Below are 14,412 nucleotides of genomic sequence, written 5' to 3' on the forward strand. Positions count from 1 at the left end.
AGACCATCATTCCACTCTGCCTCAAATCCTCCACCATCATTCCAGTCCCAAAGAAGTCAGCAGTGAAGAGCATAAATGACTACAGGCCTGTTGCACTTACATCTGTGGTCATGCTTTGAGATGGCGTTCAGACAGCTGTTGGTGGTTTTTCCATCGAGTGATTATCCGAGAAATTGTGGATGTGCCTGGACATGCCAGAACATGCCCCGTGAGGCTTCATCACGGCGTTGCTGTGCGCCATGCGGCACCGCCGCGACGTGCGGAATTCCTCCTCACGTCTGTCTCAATGTGCTGAAAAAGTGCTGATGTCCACGTCTTTTCACAATTCCTGTGCTAGTCAGACGACGTCCCGGATAAAACACAGCGTCCAGTTTGGAAATGAACGGCACATTCCACTGTTACAGGAGTTTTTGTCATGGAAAGAGGAGCGGAGGCTTCGCGCGTTGCGGCGGTGCTGCATGGCGCACAGCAACACCGTGATGAAGCCTCATGGGACATGTTCTGGCATGTCTAGGCACATCCACAGTTTCTCGTATAAACACTCGATGGAAAAACCACCGACAGCTGTCTGAACGCCATCTCAAAGCCGTCCTGTGAGACCAAAACGGAGGTGTTCCTTTGTCTCGCTCCATCAGCAAATCGGTCGTGACACGCAAAGCCTCCGCTCGGCTTTCCATGACAAAATCTCTTGTTAAAAGTGAAATCTGCCGGAAAATGGCTGATGTCCAGCTCTTGTGATAACCAGAGAAAGTGCACACGACGGTCTCGGATCCACAGAGCCATCCGTTTAGAAATGATCCGGTGGTTTGTGGCTCTCGATGGCGGCACAGAGCGCGACGCGCCGAGCATCCTTAAAGCCGTCCTTAAAGCTGTAGTAACAGTCCTTATTCTCTGTGAAGCCCGTAAAATTTTCACCGAAAGCCAGATAAAATTTTCTAATGGTTTCCAGCTGCCAGTCTCTAACAGTTTCTGAAAAAATTCTGATGGGAAAAAAAGACCAAATCATTCCTCCATTTCCTGACAATGAAAATCCGCCGAGGGGCTGGACCACTCCTCACTCAAAGCCTGCTCACAGGCAAATGACGCAACCGACAGGCATGGAAAAACTCACGCATGCGCACGAGGGTTCAAGCTTGTCTGACGCAATCACACGTGATTCAAATCCATATGGTTTTTGAAAAAAATAATAAGCTTGGTTACTTTTCTAATAGACCTCGTACTCTGAATAATTTACTGTTAAATTTCACTATCTTTATTTGGCTAAAAATTACTCACACCACGGAAAGCACCTTTTTGGAGTTGCACTCAAATCTTGTTGTAATGCAAATTACAATGACAATAAAGGCGATTCTGATTCTGAATATTATATTTTAATGGGAGTTTTAATTCAGAAATGCAATTTATTCCTGTATGGTCATGCTCATATAAACTTGGTGAAATTCCACACAGCCTTGGAATGCTGAGATATTGTATGAATGAGATTATACAATGAAATGCCACCTGACATGTTCAGAAACAACTACACCAAAGTATTATAAAATAAAAAAAACTTAAAGACGAGCATGTGGAATGCACCTTGTGACTCTTAGACTCCAGTCACACATAGCAAGAATGTGCAGAAAATAGGCAGATTCAACCGGAACAGGAAAAAAAAGAAAAAAAAACCCTAAACCTTGAGGCACAGTCGGGAGGGACAGTCGGACAGCCGTGTAGGACCAACAGACAACCACGTGGAATGAGGGCAGATCCAGTCTGGCCTGAGTCGTGCTCACCCGCACAACCGCAACCCGAATGTTGACGGACAACCATACGGAGACAGCCTGCTGTCAGACGGCACCAGAAACATAAATAAAGTGCCCAGACAGGTGGGTGGATGTGCCTGAGTGCTGTCACTCACTCATTTATCCACTCATGCACCGATTCCCTCATCCACTCACACCCTCGTGCGCACTGACCTGAATAGGACATAGTGGCAGCAGGATGGACATGCGTCTGACTCACATGATGGATTGTCAGCACCGTGCCCACAGACACAGCATGGCAATGGCGATGTCATCAGCAAACAGACTGCATGGACAGGAGTGCTCCTCGCTCACAGGCTGAATCTCCAGTGCCAGCCGCAGGACAGTGCTTGACATTGATTATGTTTTATGCCACGAAGGACGGGGTATTTTGGAGCCAGTGTTGATAGCAAACAAAACACATGGGACAGCTGTGCTCAGCGATGACCGGTTGGATCACCATTGCACGTCGCAGGACAGCACCTGACATGGATTATGTTTTATGCCGTGGTGGATGGAGGATTTGTGAGCTGGTGTCTTCAGCAAACAGTGCAGCTGACGCCAGTAGGGCTTTCGTGAAAACACTTGTGGAAGCATGCAAATGGGCCCGCCCATGTAGACTGCTCTGAGACAGCTGACTGACATTTTCAGACTGCACCGTGACATTCAGACTCATTCTTGTTATGTCTGACGGGCAATGATGGGCACAGTTCTGATAATCCAATAACCGATAATTATCGAAGATGATGTTTTCATTATCGGCTAATCTTTTTAGATAACTTTAAAAATGATTATCGGACTAACTATCTTCCGATAAATTTTTGTCAGATAATTTTTAGACCGTTAACGTGGTAAACAAAACTGAACAGCTACAAACATTTATAAAATTTAAAATTAGTTGAGCATCTACCTGTTAAATGTTTCGTAGCAGATGTGTAGTTCTACCCTCTGCAAACAGAAGAGAGCTGCTTCTAGAAGAAACCGCTCTATCCTCTGCAGGCAAAGGAGAACTGGTCATAAAAAAGTAATTTCTTTTAACCCCATACTGATACGTGGGCAATATCACCCAAGTCATCCAGAGGCATACATTTTTAACTTAGGGTTCAAATTTGAACCAAACTAATTTCGAACAAGTTATTTAAATGGTCACGTCTGAAGTTTTATAAAGTGAAAATATCAGATATATGTTTTAGTTTTAAAGTAATGCGCTAATTTCTAAGGTTTCAGTGTGGACATGCTGTGCCAAGTGCATTATTGGTAAGATAGGGTAATCTCAGTACGTTCACGACAGGAGAAATGCATTTCAGACACTCTGATCAGGCTCCACGGACAACAGCATTAAACTCTAGTGCCTAAAACTGTTGTGAATATATTCTCTGTATTTATAGATGTTGTTATTGTGTTTGCATTTATTAAATTCCACGCATCTTAAATGTAGCAGACATGGATTAACTGGAATTTTGTTTTGGCAAGTTTTTACGGTCTCTACTGCCATCTACTGGCCAGTAGTGTTCATGGCAGTATTCGCTCTGAAGCTGGGCAGACACTGTACAATATTTTCAATCACTGTACTTGGTTCCAGCTCAAACTGTACTACAGAATCGCACGGTGTAAAAGTTTAGGGCACCCGATTTGTTCTCACATACACTGTACGTTCAAAAACCACGTCGGACATGTGCTTCCAGAAGCAAAATGTAAACAGAAGATTCGTTTTTCAAATTTAATTTTCATTTCTTATTTTTTACAAAAACCCTCGATGGGAGACATCAAAGTTAAAAAAAACATTACAAGACAGGTCTGCGGTGTTTGCACAGGCACAGTGCGAGAGGTTGGATGCTTGTAGTGCTTCAGCAGCGGGATACCCTCACGATGGCCGGCCAGAATATCAAACAGCTTTGATTTTCATCTGACCATACGAACGATCGCCGATCAGAAGGTGGTTGTGAGATGTTAAACGCAGCTCATTACTCCGTGTATACTAAACGATGCAGGATGCGCGATTAACCTGAAACTCGGTGCGATCCAAACAATTCTTGCACAAATGAAAAATCAGTTGAAAAAGGGCCAAAACTCGCACAGTGTAAACCCAGCTTAAGTACTGAATGTCTGGCACCAGTAGATCATGGCAGTGTTCTATTTATTTTGACACCGGTTATATCAGACAATTATCTAATTACACCTTGGCTTTTTTTTTTTTTTGTGCTTTTTTTAACAAATAAAAAAATTGAATATTTTACAAAAGCACATTTATCTGTAAACACCAAAACACGGCACACCTCACATTAACGTGTTGGTTTACATAATGAATGAGTCAACCAATCAGTGTTAGCGGAGGCACATTATACCCAGAATCCTTTGCGATCTGTCTGTGTGTGTTACAAAACTTCCGAATTAATGCATTGTTCCACATTAAAAGATATATGTTATGTTTAAACTTTGTACAAATGACAGAATTGGCATAAATGGAATTATTCTATCAGTATTCATTTTATTTACTTTTAATTCATTTTATATACTAATTGTAGTCTTTCACACCTCTCTGCAGCTTCTCTCCCCCTGCCATCCCCTCATTACCCCATCCCCGTAGAGACGGTGCCTGCTCCCAGACCATCAATAACCAGCAAAAATCTAATCATATCTTAGATCTTGTTCTGACTTATGGTATGGAAATTGAAGACTTAACAGTATTCCCTGAAAACTCACTGCGCTGCGGTGGTTTGAATCATATTTACCTAATAGATTACAATTTGTTCATGTAAATGGGGAATCTTCTTCACAGACTAAGGTTAATTATGGAGTTCCACAAGGTTCTGTGCTAGGACCAATTTTATTCACTTTATACATGTTTCCCTTAGGCAGTATTATTAGACAGCATTGCTTAAATTTTCATTGTTAGGCAGATGATACCCAGCTTTATCTATCCATGAAGCCAGAGGACACACACCAATTAGCTAGACTGCAGGATTGTCTTACAGGCATAAAGACATGGATGACCTCTAATTTCCTGCTTTTAAACTCAGATGAAACTGAAGTTATTGTACTTGGCCCCACAAATCTTAGAAACATGGTGTCTAACCAGATCCTTACTCTGGATGGCATTACCCTGACCTCTAGTAATACTGTGAGAAATCTTGGAGTCATTTTTGATCAGGATATGTCATTCAATGCACATATTAAACAAATATGTAGGACTGCTTTTTTGCATTTGCGCAAAATCTCTAAAATTAGAAAGGTCTTGTCTCAGAGTGATGCTGAAAAACTAACTCATGCATTTATTTCCTCTAGGCTGGACTATTGTAATTCATTATTATCAGGTTGTCCTAAAAGTTCCCTGAAAAGCCTTCAGTTAATTCAAAATGCTGCAGCTAGAGTACTGACAGGGACTAGAAGGAGAGAGCATATCTCACCCATATTGGCCTCTCTTCATTCGCTTCCTGTTAATTCTAGAATAGAATTTAAAATTCTTCTTCTTCCTTATAAGGTTTTGAATAATCAGGTCCCATCTTATCTTAGGGACCTCATAATACCATATCACCCCAATAGAGCGCTTCGCTCTCAGACTGCAAGCTTACTTGTAGTTTCTAGGGTTTGTAAGAGTAGAATGGGAGGCAGAGCCTTCAGCTTTCAGGCTCCTCTCCTGTGGAACCAGCTCCCAATTCGGATCAGGGAGACAGACACCCTCTCTACTTTTAAGATTAGGCTTAAAACTTTCCTTTTTGCTAAAGCTTATAGTTAGGGCTGGATCAGGTGACCCTGAACCATCCCTTAGTTATGCTGCTATAGACTTAGACTGCTGGGGGGTTCCCATGATGCACTGAGTGTTTCTTTCTCTTTTTGCTCTGTATGCACCACTCTGCATTTAATCATTAGTGATTGATCTCTGCTCTCTTCCACAGCATGTCTTTTTCCTGGTTCTCTCCCTCAGCCCCAACCAGTCCCAGCAGAAGACTGCCCCTCCCTGAGCCTGGTTCTGCTGGAGGTTTCTTCCTGTTAAAAGGGAGTTTTTCCTTCCCACTGTCGCCAAGTGCTTGCTCACAGGGGGTCGTTTTGACCATTGGGGTTTTTCCGTAATTATTGTATGGCCTTGCCTTACAATATAAAGCGCCTTGGAGCAACTGTTTGTTGTGATTTGGTGCTATATAAATAGATTTGATTTGATTTATACACCAAACCATAACTCAGCACGACTTTATTTTCCAAGACCTCCGACTGACGGCAGTGTTGTGATTGAGTAGAGGACTGAGCTTTCTGACTCCTCTCAGTTGCTTCTTTGCTGGAAGCCATGTAGTAAACTGGAGCTTCCAGCAGGGGGCAGGACAAAGACAGAAGTGCTGACTCATTGTTTGGGTCTGTTGTCACTTTTGATGCTACCAGAAGGTGTCATGGTGTTAAAACTCAAAATCAGCTTGTTAGTAGTTGCAAGTGTACTGGAGACAATACTGGAATTTATCGGTTTTCTGTAACTTCAGATACATTTTTGTGTGGTTTATTGGTTTAGCTTTATAAAAGATAACTTTTCATTTATCTGTTACCAAAGTTAATTTTATGGTTATCTGTGCCCACCACTGCTGACGGCAGTCTTAACTGGATTAAGTGAGTATAGAAAATAAATGGAGTATAGAAAATGAATGAATGAATGAATGTGCAATACAATAATATCCCAGCACTGCAATTATCTAGTAATCATTACCATAAAACTGTAAATACACATTATGTATCACCCCATTTTTCATCCAAAACAATGGGGTTGAATGCATTTTTTAACTGTTTGGAAAAATTGACTATTTCTGTGGAGGGGACTCTTATTGTTTGGATTTTTCTTTTTTTATTATTATTTTTCCAACACAGATGGCTGTTAAAAGTAGCATTTCTCTTTTAATTCAGGTTGCTTTATATACAGTGAGGAAAAAAAGTATTTGAACACCCTGCGACTTTGCAAGTTCTCCCACTTAGAAATCATGGAGGGGTCTGAAATTTTCATCTTAGGTGCATGTCCACTGTGAGAGATATAATCTAAAAAAAAAAAAATCCGGATTTTAATAATTTATTTGTATGTTACTGCTGCAAATAAGTATTTCAACACCTGTGAAAATCAATGTTAATATTTGGTACAGTAGCCTTTGTTTGCGATTACAGTGGTCAGACATTTCTTATAGTTCTTGACCAAATTTTCACACACTGCAGCAGGAATTTTGGTCCACTCCTCCATACAGATCTTCTCCAAATCTTTCAGGTTTGGAGTTTCAGCTCCCTCCAAAGATTTTCTATTGAGTTCAGGTCTGGAGACTGACTTGGCCACTCCAGGACCTTGAAATGCTTCTTACGGAGCCCCTCCTTAGTTGCCCTGGCTGTGTGTTTGGGGTCATAGTCATGCTGGAAGACCCAGCCATGACCCATCTTCAATGCTCTTACTGATGGAAGGAAGTTGTTTGCCAAAATCTTGCAATACATGACCCCATCCATCCTCCCTTCAATACGGTGCAGTCGTCCTGTCCCCTTTGCACAAGAGCACCCACAGAGTATGATGTTTCCACCCCCATGCTTCATGGTTGGGATGGTTTTCTTGGGGTTGTTCTCATCCTCTAAACATGGTAAGTGGAGTTGATTCCAAAAAGCTCCATTGTGGTCTCATCTGACCACATGACCTTCTCCCATGCCTCCTCTGGATCATCCAGATGGTCACTGTGAACTTCAAACGGGCCTGGACATGTGCTGGCTTGAGCAGGGGGACCTTGCTGCCCTGCAGGATTTTAAACCATGACAGCATCATGTGTTACTAATGTAATCTTTGTGACTGTGGTCCCAGCTCTCTTCAGGTCATTGACCAGGTCCTCCAGTGTAGTTCTGAGCTTTCTCAGAATCATCCTTACCCCTCAAAGTGACATCTTGCATGGAATCCCAGACCGAGGGAGATTGACAGTCATCTTGTGTTTCTTCCACTTTCTAATAAATAATCATAACAGTTGTTGTCTTCTACCAAGCTGCTTGCCTGTTGTCCTGTAGTCCATCCCAGCCTTGTGCAGGTCTACAGTTTTGTCCCTGGTGTCCTTAGACAGCTCTTTGGTCTTGCTGTGGTGGACAGGTTGGAGTGTGATTGACTGAGTGAGTGAACAGGTGTCTTTTATACAGGTAACAACTTCAAACAGGTGCAATTAATACAGGTAAAGAGTGCAGAATAAGGGCAGGGGTGGTGGCCAAGTGGGTAATGTGCAGAAGGTTCCGGGTTCAAATCCCACCCCTGCCACATTTCTCCATGTAATGTGGAGTTGCGTCAGGAAGGGCATCTGGCGTAAAACCTGTGCAAATTCAACATGCAGATCCACCTTGTATTTGCTGTGGCGACTCTGAGTGCAAACAAGGGAGCAGCCGAAGGTACTTACTTTTACAAAGCAGAATAAGAGGGCTTCTTAAAGAAAAATTAACAGGTCTGTGTGAGCCAGAATTCTTGCTGGTTGTAGGGGATCAAATATTTATTTGCAGCAGTAACATACAAATAAATTATTAAAAAATACATTGTGAATTCTGGATTTTTTTTTTTTAGATTATGTCTCTCGCAGTGGACATGCACCTAATGTTGTGAAAGTGTCGTGACACGGACCCACAACAGGGGGCGTTAATGAACGGACAATGGATAAGCCAAAAGTAACAATTTAATGTTGTGAATCGCACAACGACGTACAGACAATAACAATATGGTGGACTGTCAATCACACACCAGGTGACGTGTGGGCAGGCTCGACGATAGAAGACGCCTGGCGAGAGAAGAGCCGGATCCCCACACAGCTTCCACCACCAACGGAGCTGAAGAACACCGGAGCCGCCAAGCCCTGCGCCCCAGGTGGCTGCTGTCTTCAGCAGTCAGACCCGGTACTGCTGGCAGAAAACAGAGACAGTCCTGATGAGTGTGAGTTCGCACACTCAGTAATCCCACAGTCAGTGTTTAGTTAGGAGGGAGCACCTCCACCTCCAATCACACACTCGTGTGTCGTGTGGGCCGCTGAAGAGGAGGTACTGCTGGCCCACCACCACCAGAGGGCGCCCCGCCTGGAGTGCGGGCTCCAGGCACCAGAGGGCGCTGCCGCCTCACAGGAGCAGCCCAGGTGACAGCCGTCACCCATCTCCTGAAACAGCTGACATCCATCAGCTGAGGGGTATATCAGCGGGACGGCATCTCCATCTCCGTCCATCTGTGCACCACAGACTAAAACAGTTAAATGTGGTCTATTAAACATTAGGTCTCTCTCTTCTAAGTCCCTGTTGTTAAATGATATAATAATTGATCAACGTATTGATTTATTCTGCCTAACAGAAACCTGGTTACAGCAGGATGAATATGTTAGTTTAAATGAGTCAACACCCCCGAGTCACACTAACTGTCAGAATGCTCGTAGCACGGGCCGTGGCGGAGGATTAGCAGCAATCTTCCATTCCAGCTTATTAATTAATCAAAAACCTAGACAGAGCTTTAATCCCAAAAACCAGTTTTATTTGTTATTATCTATCGTCCACCTGGTCGTTACTGTGAGTTTCTCTGTGAATTTTCAGACCTTTTGTCTGACTTAGTGCTTAGCTCAGATAAGATAATTATAGTGGGCGATTTTAATATCCACACAGATGCTGAGAATGACAGCCTCAACACTGCATTTAATCTATTATTAGACTCTATCGGCTTTGCTCAAAAAGTAAATGAGTCCACCCACCACTTTAATCATATCTTAGATCTTGTTCTGACTTATGGTATGGAAATAGAAGATTTAACAGTATTCCCTGAAAACTCCCTTCTGTCTGATCATTTTTTAATAACATTTACATTTACCCTGATGGACTACCCTGCAGTGGGGAATAAGTTTCATTACACTAGAAGTCTTTCAGAAAGCGCTGTAACTAGGTTTAGGATATGATTCCTTCCTTATGTTCTCTAATGTCATATACCAACACAGAGCAGAGTAGCTACCTAAACTCTGTAAGGGAGTTAGAGTATCTCGTCAATAGTTTTACATCCTCTTTGAAGACAACTTTGGATGCTGTAGCTCCTCTGAAAAAGAGAGCTTTAAATCAGAAGTGTCTGACTCCGTGGTATAACTCACAAACTCGTAGCTTAAAGCAGATAACCCGTAAGTTGGAGAGGAAATGGCGTCTCACTAACTTAGAAGATCTTCACTTAGCCTGGAAAAAGAGTTTGTTGGTCTATAAAAAAGCCCTCCGTAAAGCTAGGACATCTTTCTACTCATCACTAATTGAAGAAAATAAGAATAACCTCAGGTTTCTTTTCAGCACTGTAGCTAGGCTGACAAAGAGTCAGAGCTCTATTGAGCTGAGTATTCCATTAACTTTAACTAGTAATGACTTCATGACTTTCTTTGCTAACAAAATTTTGACTATTAGAGAAAAAATTACTCATAACCATCCCAAAGATGTATCGTTATCTTTGGCTGCTTTCAGTGATGCCGGTATTTGGTTAGACTCTTTCTCTCCGGTTGTTCTGTCTGAGTTATTTTCATTGGTTGCTTCGTCCAAACCATCGGCATGTTTATTGGACCCCATTCCTGCCAGGCTGCTCAAGGAAGTCCTACCATTATTTAATGCTTCAATCTTAAATATGATCAATCTATCTTTGTTAGTTGGTTATGTACCACAGGCCTTTAAGGTGGCAGTAATTAAACCATTACTTAAAAAGCCATCACTTGACCCAGCTATCTTAGCTAATTATAGGCCAATTTCCAGCCTTCCTTTTCTCTCAAAGATTCTTGAGAGGGTAGTTGTAAAACAGTTAAATGATCACCTGCAGAGGAATGGTCTATTTGAAGAGTTTCAGTCAGGTTTTAGAATTCATCATAGTACAGAAACAGCATTAGTGAAGGTTACAAATGATCTTCTTATGGCTTCGGACAGTGAACTTATCTCTGTGCTTGTTCTGTTGGACCTCAGTGCTGCTTTTGATACTGTTGACCATAAAATTTTATTACAGAGATTAGAGCATGTCATAGGTATTAAAGGCACTGCGCTGCGGTGGTTTGAATCATATTTGTCTAATAGATTACAGTTTGTTCATGTAAATGGGGAATCTTCTTCACAGACTAAAGTTAATTATGGAGTTCCACAAGGTTCTGTGCTAGGACCAATTTTATTCACTTTATACATGCTTCCCTTAGGCAGTATTATTAGACGGTATTGCTTAAATTTTCATTGTTACGCAGATGATACCCAGCTTTATCTATCCATGAAGCCAGAGGATACACACCAATTAGCTAAACTGCAGGATTGTCTTACAGACATAAAGACATGGATGACCTCTAATTTCCTGCTTTTAAACTCAGATAAAACTGAAGTTATTGTACTTGGCCCCACAAATCTTAGAAGCATGGTGTCTAACCAGATCGTTACTCTGGATGGCATTTCCCTGATCTCTAGTAATACTGTGAGAAATCTTGGAGTCATTTTGATCAGGATATGTCATTCAACGCGCATATTAAACAAATATGTAGGACTGCCTTTTTGCATTTACGCAATATCTCTAAAATCAGAAAGGTCTTGTCTCAGAGTGATGCTGAAAAACTAATTCATGCATTTATTTCCTCTAGGCTGGACTATTGTAATTCATTATTATCAGGTTGTCCTAAAAGTTCCCTAAAAAGCCTTCAGTTGGTTCAGAATGCTGCAGCTAGAGTACTGACGGGGACTAGCAGGAGAGAGCATATCTCACCCGTGTTGGCCTCTCTTCATTGGCTTCCTGTTAATTCTAGAATAGAATTTAAAATTCTTCTTCTTACTTATAAGGTTTTGAATAATCAGGTCCCATCTTATCTTAGGGACCTCGTAGTACCATATTACCCCATTAGAGCGCTTCGCTCTCAGACTGCGGGCTTACTTGTAGTTCCTAGGGTTTGTAAGAGTAGAATGGGAGGCAGAGCCTTCAGCTTTCAGGCTCCTCTCCTGTGGAACCAGCTCCCAATTCAGATCAGGGAGACAGATACCCTCTCTACTTTTAAGATTAGGCTTAAAACTTTCCTTTTCGCTAAGGCTTATAGTTAGGGCTGGATCGGGTGACCCTGGACCATCCCTTGGTTATGCTGCTTTAGACGTAGATTGTGGGGGGGGTTCCCATGATGCACTGTTTCTTTCTCTTTTTGCTCTGTATGCATCACTCTGTATTTAATCATTAGTGATCGATCTCTGCCCCCCTTCACGGCATGTCTTTTTCCTGGTTTTTTCCCTCAGCCCCAACCAGTCTCAGCAGAAGACTGCCCCTCCCTGAGCCTGGTTCTGCTGGAGGTTTCTTCCTGTTAAAAGGGAGTTTTTCCTTCCCACTGTTGCCAAGTGCTTGCTCATAGGGGGTCGTTTTGACCGTTGGGGTTTTTCATAATTATTGTATGGCCTTGCCTTACAATATGGAGCGCCTTGGGGCAACTGTTTGTTGTGATTTGGCGCTATATAAGAAAAAAGTTGATTGATTGATTGATCTCATTGCCGAGATATCGTTCTACCAGGAAGGTAACGCACTCAGCCAGTCATCTCATTTCTGAGGAATAACCTTTTTGCTTGTGCTTAAGACAGCTGAAGACTGAACTAGATTCATATCGGATAAGTACCCTACACTGCAGTATTGTTTGTGACTAGAGGTGGAGTTGGTGTTTCCACCCTACATGTTGCTGGGTGCAGCCGCACCCACATCTGACTGTTTCTGTTCCTCGCCAGCAGTTCCGGATCCGACGAGCGGAGGCAGTAGCCACCTGGGAGTTCGGGACTTGGCGGCTCCAGTATTCCCAGGGTTCGGTGGCAGAGGAAATCGGGTGGTTCCGGTTCGACTCGGACGGACGTCTCCTATCGTCGAGCCTGCCCACACGACACCAGTGGAATTGGTTTATTTTTACAATTGTGATCTGTTGTGTTTGTTGTGCGAATTCACAACAGTAAAACCTTGTTATTTGACTTCTTCATTGTCCGTTCATTTGCGCCCCCTGTTGTGGGTCCGTGTTCCTCACTTTCCCCAACAGGATATCTCGGCCAACGTCATGGATCCCGAGGGGCCGTCAACCGGCTGTTGAACGGCCAATGGAAGAACAGGATGCGCAGGCGTCCGCAGGAGGGGTAATCGGTGAGTTGCAGCGGATCCTCACCGCTTTCACGACTCGGTTAGATTTGATGACCGAGCAGAACGTCCTCCTTAACCGCAGGGTGGAGGCTCTCGCCGCGCAGGTGGAAGCGCGCCCTCCGGTCGCCGCTGCGGCTCTCCCTCCCGTAGACCCTGTGCGTAACGTTGACGTTCCACTGGTCATTCAACGACCCCTCCCACCTTCCCCGGAAGCATACATAAGCCCCCCAGAGCCGTACGGAGGCTGTGCGGAGACGTGCGCGGATTTCCTTATGCAGTGTTCACTCGTCTTCGCACAGCGTCCAGTTATGTACGCGACCGATGCTAGCAAGGTAGCTTATGTAATAAACCTGCTTCGCGGCGAGGCACGCGCTTGGGCTACAGCGCTCTGGGAGCAAAATTCACGGCTCCTTCAGACATATGATGGGTTTGTGAGGGAGTTCAGAACCGTGTTCGATCACCCTGATAGAGGAGAAACCGCTTCAACTGTGCTACTGTCGATGAGACAGGGGCGTCGGAGCGCAGCTGCCTATGCAGTCGACTTCCGCATCGCGGCGGCGAGGTCCGGCTGGAATAGTACTGCCCTCCGCGCCGCCTTTGTAAACGGACTGTCATTGGTTCTTAAGGAGCACCTGGTGGCTAAGGACGAACCGCGGGATTTAGATGGGCTCATCGATCTTGTCATACGGTTAGACAACCGGTTAGAAGAACGTCGGCGGGAACGAGACGAAGGGCGTGGCCGGGCACGCGCCATCCCTCTCCCTTCCGGTTCCGACCGCGCTCCACCTTCCCCACGCTCCACGGCCCCTGCGCTCCGTGGGGCCACAGCTCCCCCTGCTGACGAAGCTATGGACATGAGTAGGGCAACATTTATGGCACCAGATGCACAGAGGAGGCGGGCCCACAGAGCTTGTTTTGTTTGTGGCTCGATAGAGCACCACGTAAGAGACTGCCCGAGCGGTTAAACACCAACGCCCGCCCCTAGAGACTGGGCTAGGGGTGGGCCAAGACATTCACGTGGGACACACCCACATCGCCACACGACTCCCAGTTACGATCCTTTATGAGGACTCAACCCTGAAGGCCCCAGCACTGGTGGACACGGGCTCGGAGGGGAATCTGTTGGACAGCAGATGGGCTAGGGAGGTGGGGCTCCCTCTGGTGGCGCTCACCTCGCCTGTGCAGGTGCGGGCACTAGATGGCTCCCTACTCCCTCTGATCACGCATAAGACACCACCTGTAACTCTGGTGGTGTCAGGAAATCACCGGGAGGAGATCGAGTTTTTTGTGACTCCTGCTACCTCCCGTGTGATTTTAGGGTTCCCCTGGATGGTAAAACACAATCCCCGGATCGATTGGCCGTCCGGGGTAGTGGTGCAGTGGAGCGAGACCTGCCATCGGGCGTGTTTAGGTTCCTCGGTTCCTCCCGGCTCCCAGGCTAAGGAGGAGGTCAGAGTCCCGCCCAATCTGGGGACGGTGCCGGTGGAGTACCATGACCTTGTCGACGTGTTCAGCAAGGATCTGGCGCTCACCCTTCCC

Source organism: Thalassophryne amazonica, chromosome 3, assembly GCF_902500255.1.
Source record: "Thalassophryne amazonica chromosome 3, fThaAma1.1, whole genome shotgun sequence".
NCBI classification, from domain to species: Eukaryota; Metazoa; Chordata; class Actinopteri; order Batrachoidiformes; family Batrachoididae; genus Thalassophryne; species Thalassophryne amazonica.